The sequence below is a fragment of the Cibotium barometz genome, chromosome 32 (assembly GCF_041138505.1).
Source record: "Cibotium barometz isolate CiBa-2024 chromosome 32, ASM4113850v1, whole genome shotgun sequence".
NCBI lineage: Eukaryota > Viridiplantae > Streptophyta > Polypodiopsida > Cyatheales > Cibotiaceae > Cibotium > Cibotium barometz.
In genome coordinates this window covers 11,986,854-11,997,270 of record NC_141077.1, presented here as the reverse complement: position 1 = coordinate 11,997,270, position 10,417 = coordinate 11,986,854, and the positions used below count along the sequence as shown (strand labels likewise).

At 39.6% G+C, this 10,417-nt stretch overlaps 1 non-coding gene across 1 annotated transcript; it reads right to left on the bottom strand.

The window, feature by feature from the left end:
- Positions 1-8,094: 8,094 nt before the first annotated feature.
- TRNAF-GAA (transfer RNA phenylalanine (anticodon GAA)) lies at positions 8,095-8,167 on the bottom strand. Its single transcript has one exon. It is a non-coding gene; the product is annotated as a tRNA-Phe (tRNA).
- Positions 8,168-10,417: the final 2,250 nt, after the last annotated feature.

The window sequence follows — 10,417 nt, the reverse complement described above, 5'->3', positions numbered from 1 at the left end:
ATTTTTTTCTTACTTCATATATCAAAAATGTTCATAGCCTAGTGGTTGGGTATTTCTTTCATAAGCAAGAAATCTTGAGTTCAATCCTAGTTGAACATATATTCACTTTAGTGCTTTTTTTTAAAATTTTCCCTCTTCCTAAGAGGTGATTCCTAAAAGAATCCCGTCACATGATTAATTTATTAACTCTCTTTCCCCTCCTCGAACTAGATTCCCACTTTACTCAAGTTTCTTCTTAGGCCGTGCAACTAAGAGGGTTCCCACAAAATTGAATTTATCATTTTTAAGAGGAGATCCACTCCCAAAAGAGAAAGTGTTTGTCCCTTTATCTCATGGCTCATGGTGGACGTGTGTGGAGTGGAGGGATCGTCCAAGAACGGATGATCATGGGGCAAGGTGAGAATGAGACCTCAAGTGATGGGAGCGAATCACTCCCAACAAGGAGGCGAGAGGACTGGCTCACCTCCTCATAACCGCGATTATTGGGCCTCCAGCTCATTGTGTAAGTGGGACCAAACCCCTTAAGTTTTTTATTAAGAAAGGATTGTATAATGCATTTAGCTTCTACTAGGGAATTTCTGACTAAATAAGAGAAGAAAGAAAAGGTTATTTTTCTTATGTGAGAATTTTTTATTTTATTGCATGGATTACTGTGGGAAATATGGATACAAGATTACGAGGGACAAGACCAATAATATATTCTAAATTTTTGTAAAATAAACCAATGAATGTATTCTCTTGGGGATAACCATTCCGAAGTGAGGTCTAGGGCAACTGGTATTCCCCCACCCAGGGCAACCAACACTTGAGTATTTATGGAGTAGGGCCAACTGCCTATGATGATTAACCCACCATAGGGTAGGGAGAGGGTTCCTTCTAGGATTGCAAACCCGAGCTTGATAGGTTTCATGTTTTAGTGTAGGTGAGTGAGGGGAGATTTCACCTTACTAATATGTGATAACTTATCGTGCCACCACAACGGTTGCAATGCCTAGTTGTTATGTAGCTCGATGCTCTTAGAGGGATATTTTCTAGATTATGTTATAAATCTCTTATAACTCAAGTTCATGATTATAAATGTATTGTTTTTAAAGGATTTGTTGGGCATTAAGGGTAAAGAAACCAGTGAAGGAAACTAATTTAAGGAACCTTATTATGTGATGCATCTATATTAATAACATGCTTAGCAATTGAAAAACCTCATAGATGGCTGTATTCCAAATTTTGAAAGTGGTGGGTGGTAGGGTGGAACTGATTAATCGGGTACTTTCCAAGTAAAATAAAGGTAAATATTAGGTAAGATCCCCAAGACCATGGATGCATTCATATATTGAATAGTCAAGTATTGGCTCCTGGATTAGGTGATCTTCATAGATATCTTAGGATGTTACTCACCAGTGAGATCCCTCCCTACCTCAAAACAAGAAAGGGTATGTGAGGTATCTTATAGGTGGTATTAGATCCAGGTTAGAGTAGAGAGAGTTTAAATTTGACAATTAAATTACAAGTACGACCTTGTATGAGTATTGATCAAACAGTAGAAATACTCAAGTTAGCCTTCGGCCTTCGGCCACACTGATGAACGGAGAGCTTGGGCAAGCTACTTTTTAGACTTCTATCAATCACCAACATCAAGGATGAAGTTTCTACAATTTCCTCCCTTTACTCGTGAATGTATATTTACTAGTAGACTCGAACTTATAGATGCCAAGTTATGCATCCTTCAAATTTTAGAGAAGCTTAGGGTACTGAAATATTTCATATTCTGTGAAACTATTTTCCCATATCAAACTATACTTGTGAATGGAGAGACTCGTTAATGTATCCCAACACACCTACAATTAGATCACTCAATTTATCCCTAAGTGTAGGATTCATTATTGTGGTAGGTTTCACCTGGGATTTTTTGGGATCAGTGATGCTGCCACAAAAATCTATGCCTTGGATCTTACCAAACAACCTAGCAAATATTGTAAATAAACATTGCAACCTTGTTCACATAATGTAATAAAAAGTAAATATTATCTTTTACACCTCTTTAGTTTTCCTTAAATTTGGCGTTAAAGTGTATTCTCTCTTTTTTCGTGCCAAAAAACAGGATGGCGAAGCTGAAAGGAAACTCTTACTTAAGCAGATGCAACCCTCTACCTTCACAAGACAAGGAAAAGATGTTGCCAAATATGATGAGGTGTGGATAGATTATTTCTCTCCTGTTTGGCACTAATGAAGCCAACCAATCTATGCTAGCTCATTTCTGACTAACCAGTGATGATGCTAAGCTATGGTGGAAGGAGTGGTGTAGGGGAAAAGGATGTCCAAGAAAACATTGTCACTCTAGGAGCAAATCAAGGGGGCCATCAAGGAAAGGTATTTGCCTCTAGATTTTGAAACCCTAAATTCTATAGCCTGACTCAAAGTAACTCATCAGTGGGCACTTACTACTCCCAGTTTGTTAAGCCCAAGAGGTACGCTCCATCTATGACCTTGGCTCAATCCATTAGTCAATTTTTGCAAGGTTTAAACCCTCCCCTCAACAATCAACTAGAATCCATGAGGCTGACTAGCCTTCATGATTGAATTTTTTAAGGTAAACCTTTAGAAGAAGAATAGAAGGATAAAGTAACAACTTCAAGAAGAGACCTTGCCCTAAATTGTCTAATTAGTGGGTCAAAATTCACGACCACGTTTGCCTTGCCCAAAAACCCTATAGAATGACCTAACATATTGATGTGGAGTGTGCTACAACTACCACCAACCAGATTACTACCATGTTGAATGCCCTCATCTACCCAAGGCTCTTAACCTTTCAAAATTAACTCCTCCAAACTTTCCTATGAGTCCACAAACTAATCCTAGGGGGAGAGTTGCTTCCATTCAACAACCCAGTCATGCAAGAAACATAGTTCAAGGCCTCAGAAGTGGATATCATGGAAGAGGTCGTGGAAGAGGAAGATTTTCTATTATCCAGGCTGAAGAAGGAACCCTTGAAGATAAAGAGGAGGATAGAGCCCAGTTTCATGTTGTGAAAGAGCACCAAGGTGAAGATCAATAATTTTCAGTGATCTAGACACCAACATCTCATCATGGTAAATGTTTTAAATTGCTGATTAATTCTAGAAGTACTCGTTCATTTCTTTTCTCTTCTTCCCACCAGCTATACTTGTGTAACCCTTTCTCTCCCTCTTATCTTCTTCTCCCATCGGACATGTTTGCGTAGCCCCCTCTCTCCCTCTTGTCTTCTTCTCCCATCGGACATGTTTGCGTAGCCCCCTCTCTCCCTCTAGTCTTCTTCTCCCACTAGCCAGCCCATGTTGTTCCCCCCCCTCGACTTCTTCTCTCTTTCACACACGCGTATACACACACACACACACACACACACACACACACACACATACCAACCCCTCCCCCTTCTCCCTTATTCCCCCCTCTCTCAGGACCCTTTTGCATCCCTTCACATGCTCCCTCTTCCTCTCTAGCTCTCCAGACCTCTCATGCTCTCACACACCTCTATCGAACCCTCTCAACCCACCCCCCTCCACTTCCACTTGGTTCTCCATCCCCTTTCGATACTCTCTCCACCCCCTCTCGATACTCTCTCCAGCCCCCCTCTCTTATGCTCTTACCTCTTCCGCTCCAGTCTCACACTCTTCCCCTCTCCACTCTCTCTTAACCGCTCCCACTGTCTCTCTCTCTCTCTCTCTCTCTCTCTCTCTCTCTCTCTCTCTCTCTCTCTCTCTCTCTCTCTACGTAACATAGTATAAGAAAAAATATATGTTTTAAATTAATTTAATTTTCTTTTATCCAAACCAAATAAAGTTAAGTATTTACTTCTCACTTCATATATAAAAAATGTTCATAACCTAGTGGTTGGGTCTTGAGTTCAATCCTAGTTGAACACATATTCACTTTAATGCTTTATTTTTTACTTTCCCTCTTCCTAAGAGGTGATTCTCAAAAGAATACTGTCATGGGATTAATATAATTACTCTCTCCCCCCTCCTTAGACTAGATTCCCACTTTACTCAAGTTTCTTCTTAGGCCGTGCAACTAAGAGGGTTCCCACCAAAGTTGAATGTAAAATTTATCGCTCTTACAAGGAGATACATGCATAAATAAGAAAGTGTTTGGCCCTCTATCTCTAAAGAATAGCTTGTGGAGATGAGGAGCAAGGTGAGAGAGCCTTTTTCCTATACTATCTTATGTGAATAGAGAGAGAGGCAGTGATATGAGAGAGAGAGAGAGAGAGAGAGAGAGAGAGAGAGAGAGAGCAAGTGAGGTAGAGGGAGCAAGAGTGAGAGTGAGAGTGATAGGGGAAGAGTGTGAGAGAGAGGGGCTAGGGAGAGTACCGAGAGGGGGTGGAGAATCAAGAGGAAGTGGGGGGGGTTGGGGGGGTGTGGGGTGTGAGAGGGACCAAGAGAGGGGTAAGTGAGAGCATAAGAGGTTGGGAGAGCTAGAGAGTAATAGGGAGCACATGAGAGGATGCGAAAGGGTCTTGAGAGGGGGCTTTAAATAGGGGAGAAGGGGGAGGGGCTGGTATGTGTGTGTGTGTTAAAGAGAGAAGAAGTCAAGGGGCGAAACAACGTGGTCTGGCCGGTGGGAGAAGAAGACAAGAGGGAGAGAGAGGGCTGCACAAGAATGGTCAGTAGGAGAAGAAGATAAGAGTTAGAGAGGTTATGCAAGTATGGCTGGTGGGAGAGAGGTTATGCAAGTATGGCTGGTGGGAAGAGAACATGAGGGAGAGGGCTACACAAACATGATGAGGGAGAGGGCTGCACAAACATGATGAGGGAGAGGGCTGCACAAACATGATGAGGGAGAGAAGAAGAGAAGAGGGAGGGAGAGAGTTGAGGAAGCATTGTCAGTGGAAAAAGAAGATAAGAGGGAGAGAGCTTATGTGGGGGGAGGGTGGTCGATGGTCTGTTGCCACCTCCTCTTGAAAAAAAAATTAGTTTTTAAGGTGTGTGTGTGTGGGGGGGTCCCACATGGAGAGAGAGAAAAACAAGATTTTACAATACATATATATCTATTGGCTAGGGACATTGCCATCGTAGCACAACCTCTAAGCCAAGGTAGTAAAGGCAACAATGGCCAACCATACACATATATTTATTTACATGAGCAAGATATAAAACAAATCAGTACATCAACACTTAAGGACATTCATGATGGCTAGAGTAAATGCTAACACTTAGGAACATTCCCATCGTAGCACATGATTTTTTTTTCAAGACTATTGCCATAGGTCTCTATGTATGCTAACTAAATATTCTCAAGAAGTTTCATGGAGTTCTTAGTTTTTTATTTGCATTTTCATTTCGTCAAAGTTCATAAATCAACCTTTTTAAACCACTTTTGTGGCTAAATTACAAGATTAGTGTTAATGAAACCAATACATGAATAGGTATGTCAAGGTTAGATATATGAAGTTGTAGAGTTTGTGCAAGGAGGCATCAAGGATTACTAGATCAAGAGGGGGTGTTAGAAAATTGATCATGTAATCCTAAATGGGTGGAGGGAAAGAGTAGTTCTTTGAATCAATGGGTATATGTTTAGTTACTCCAAAGGTTAGTTCGTTAAATTTGTCCATAATGATTGGTTATTCCAAGGTATAAAAAGGTAGAGACTTTATGATGAGGCAATGGTAACATGTTTTAATATAGAGATTATGGGGTCCATTGAGAGAATTAGCAAGAATTTTTTATGCTCTCCTCTAAAAACATATAAATTCATGTATTAAGATGTGAGAACTATTGAAACCTCTCCCATTAGCTTATCATTATGTTAGTTGCTTTATTTTTTAATGGATATATTGCTTAGATTACATTTACCCTAGCCTAGAAATTTATATATTTGTAGCTCATCATAGTATGGGCATAAATATAAGCTCTAAAAGAGGTGTTATATATATATATATATATATATATATATATATATATATATATATATATATATATATATATATATACGTGCTCGTGCGCGTGCACGTGCGCACACACACACACACACACTCTTACTTTTTATCTTATCAAAAACTCTATTTGGGGCTTGAGGGGGGGTCTAGATGCACATCCTATGTTGAGGATCCTTGTAACAACTTCTTTTACAGTTACTCAACTATCAAAACCATGTGATCAAAGATGTCAAGATGGTGCAAGGATGTCTTTGCACGTGTTTGGGAGCTATTTTTCTTGGTGACTAGATTTTGAGAAAGACTATTGGACCCTTTAGTGATAGAAATTGTGTTTCACTACTATCACACACACACACACACTTATATGTATATATATATATATATGTGTATGGGTTATATCTCTTGGTCTAGCTTGCTTTTGGGAAAGTGTATTGGAGTGATAGAAACTTTATGTTCACTACTGTCATATATAATTATCTATGGGAAGTTTAGTAATTCTCAAGGAATGCTTTAATGTTTGGTGCCTCTTAAGTTTAGGGGCATGGAAATCCTTACTAGCCAAGTGAATTGTGCAACTGAATGGCTGGTCCAGTGTTGCCTTTACTACCTTGGCTCATAGGTGAATGGTTGGTGGTCCATTGTTGCCTTTACTACCTTAGCTCAGAGGTTATGCTACGATGGGAATGTCCCTAAGTGCTAGTGTTTACTCTAGCCATGAATGTCCTTAAGTGCTGATGTACTGATTTGTTTTATATCTTACTCGCATATATGTGGATGGTTGGCCCATTGTAGGTTATGCTACGATAGGAATGTCCCTAGCTGCATAGTTGGTCCATTGTTACCTTTACTACCTTGGCTCAAAGGTTATGCTACGATGGGAATGTCCCTAAGTGCTCATGTTTACTCTAGCCAATATATATATATATATGTATGGTTGGTCCTTGCTCAGAGGTTATGGTATGATGGGAGTGTCCATAAGTGCTAGTGTTGACCTAGTGTTTACTCTAGCCGATAGATATATGTCCCTAAAGTGCTAGTGTTTACCTAGCCAATAGTGCTAGGTTATGCTATGATGGGAATGTCCCTAAGTGCTAGTGTTTACTCTAGCCGATAGTGCTAGGTTATGCTATGATGGGAATGTCCCTAAGTGCTAGTGTTTACTCTAGCCAATAGATATATATATGTATGATTTGTTTTATATCTTATGATGGGAATGTCCCTAAGTGCTAGTGTTTACTCTAGCCAATAGATATATATATGTATGATTTGTTTTATATCTTGTTTCATATAAATAGATATATATGTATGGTTGGTCCATTCTTGCCTTTACTACCTTGGCTCAGAGGTTATGCTACGATGGGAATGTCCCTATGTATTTATGCATGCTAGGTTTTATTTTGTTTTCATCAGAACTTTGATTACCACATCCTGAATTGAAATTCATTGAACACCAAGTCTGGGAGAGGGCCCATAATTTGGGGAAATGTGCAATACCTTCCCTGAGTTTCCACTAATACTTTGGTTTTTTTTTGGGGGGGGTACTATCTTAGCACCCACGATGAGTAGACTCCATTAATACTTTGGGTTTTTTTCTTGGGTACAATCTTAGCAACCACGATGAGTAGGATGCATCGAGAGCTAAACAACACCTTAACACTTTCTATTTTCTCAACATCCATTTCCACATCCAGTTCCCTAGATGAATGGTGGGGAAACGGATGCATTTTTTGGGAACTGGAGGGCCCAACAAAAAAAGGTGCAACTTGGACTTGTTTCATAAAAATTTGGGGGAGTGTTTGTAGGCCATAACACATCAAAGGCGCATGCAAAGCAAAAAAGAAGGACAATTCTTGTGATTCTGCCACCCTTTGGGTGGATCATATTCTCTGCTATGTGTTGAATGATTTGATTTCTATAATGTCTTTCCTAGCTGGAACCCTCCCCTCAAAAGAACCTTAGCCAAAAGGCCCCATGTCTCCTCCACTCGATAAATATACGAAGAAAATATGTGCTACAACTTTGAGATTTTCGAACTTCACCATTGAAAGTTGCTTTACCAAGTTTGATTGTTGATAGCTTTTAAACTCTTCCTAAAAAGGCTTAGAGGAGATTATTCCGTCCTCGAGAGGTGGGCTGGCGAGAGAAGAAATACTTGAAGATTTTTTATATTTTAAATGAAATCGTGCGGTGAGCGTGGATCGAACACGCGACCTTCAGATCTTCAGTCTGACGCTCTCCCAACTGAGCTATCCCCGCTTTCATGACACCGGTACGAACAAACCGAAATATAAGCTTGCCACCTCATCCTCTCACGGGCAGTAGAACGGTCTTCGCGCAAATGTCATGTAAAGTCGGGGGTGGCGGGAACATTAAATAGCCAGGTGTGGTTAAGGCAACACCTTTATTTACAAATAGAGATATGTACACCACGCTCCCGCGAAAATATCGTACCACAAAATCCTTACTTCCTTCAATTTATTTATTTTAGACTCTACCTTGTATGACTTTATCTATAGAAGGAGCTCATGAAACCAAGCATATAACCATGAAGGGGTGGATGTGTATTATAGGTTGGGTGAAAATACTTACTACGCAAGAAAAGAACTCTCTTGTGCCTTGTTTCTATCAACTTTTCACTACGTACCTGAGGTGATTATCTCTCAAACGGTTAAAAATATTATATATCGAGCATGTAATATTGCAGCCTAGGAGAGGCCAAAGCTAGGTTTAGTACTCTATTAAAAGCTAGGTTTAGTACTCTATTAGAGAGCTTCAAATGAGAATGCGTATTAATCGGATAATAGAGATAAAAGAAGAGATCTTAAAGTAGGACATGGATTTCACCGAACCGCTTTGGTGCATTTTATGATAGTGTAATCAGTTAAGTTTCGTTCAACTCTTGGTTAAGGAGAAAGTGTAATCGATCATAGCCGAGTTAGGAGAAATTAATGACCCGGTGTGTGTCACGGTAGTGCCATTTTGGGCAGCTTATAACTCTGCTTTAAAAAAAGAGCTCCGCTTTAACTAACAAAGATTTGACTGCTAATATTTTCACAAAGATTTGACGCCAATGGATTTTTCTATCAAAAGCTACAACCTCTCAAAGTTGGGCATCTTAAACTAGTTTTCTACAGTCTACTTCAAAATGTCACCTTCTCTTTTTCAGTTGGTGGTGGTATCGAAACCACCGGAGTAGTATTTAGCTCAGTTATTTCAATTTTGGGAAAATAAATGGGTCCACTGGGTGTTCTCGGTTGGCAACTAGATGAGATAAAAGAACATAGGAATAGCAACATGTTGGAGCATGTACAAGAGATTTTTGTATGGTTGCTCAAGGTGAAGATACTCTATTGATAAATGGCTACAAAGATAAAAGGAGGTAGCCAAGAAAGAGAAGACGAAATCAAAGGAAGGAAGAGACGTCTTCACCTAGGCATTAAACAACGGCCTTATCATGAAGGCCAAGGTGGATACTATAGAATAGGATGGCTCACTTGATCCAAATGTTGTATGATATTGTTATTATGAGGCTAAAATATGGTTAATGAAGCAAAGTTCTAGTTTGTAACTTTAAAAATGAAAGGACATTCAACAAAGTGGACCAACCAAAATCAAACTTTGAACAAGGAATCTAATCATTTCACATTTCATAATGTCACCAAACCAAAATCAACCTTCGGACGATCAAAATTCCATCACATGATGCCACACAAATGCACATCAATTTGGATGAGCCCTTACCATCCCAAACATATAATAAGGACCATGATGCCCTCAACACACATCATCCACCCCCCACCCCCTTATAATTTCGAACACTCCCCCTTAGTGATCCATGCCCATGCATTCTCACCCCTATCTTGATAGAATGCATGGTGGATCAAGGCTCAATAATGCCTCCATAATTAATGATGACTGAAATAATAAAAGCTAAATATTGCCTCCATAATTAATGATTGAAATAATAAAAGCGTAATGATGAGTAATAAGAAGGCTCAACAAAATCAATAAATAACAAAAGGTGAGGCAAAGTATAACATTTAGAGGCTTACATCATTATTTTGACCTCATCACCTACATCACTCAATCTTATCTATCCTACTCACACTCTATCTAGCTCACTAATCACTCTTACATGCCTCACTTACTCTTAAACCATTCAAATGCACACACATATTTGTAGACACATGGAGCTCACACACTCTTACATAGAGAGCTTGCTCCTATTGAGGTTTTATTTTCCACATCCTCCTTAAAAGCAAAAATAGGACACACATGAATCCCTCCCACAATCTAACAATAGTGAACCATTGCCGCTTTCATAACTTGGTGAACTCTTGTCATTGATCACATTGAACCCCTACACACACTCACATGAGAGAGGATTTACATATGCCTCTCAACAGTACATGGGTGTACAAGAGCTCGTCTCTAGTATATTTGCCAGCATGATTTGTTTCTGCCCCTGAGATATTATCCATGCAGGTGGAATATAATCATATTTTG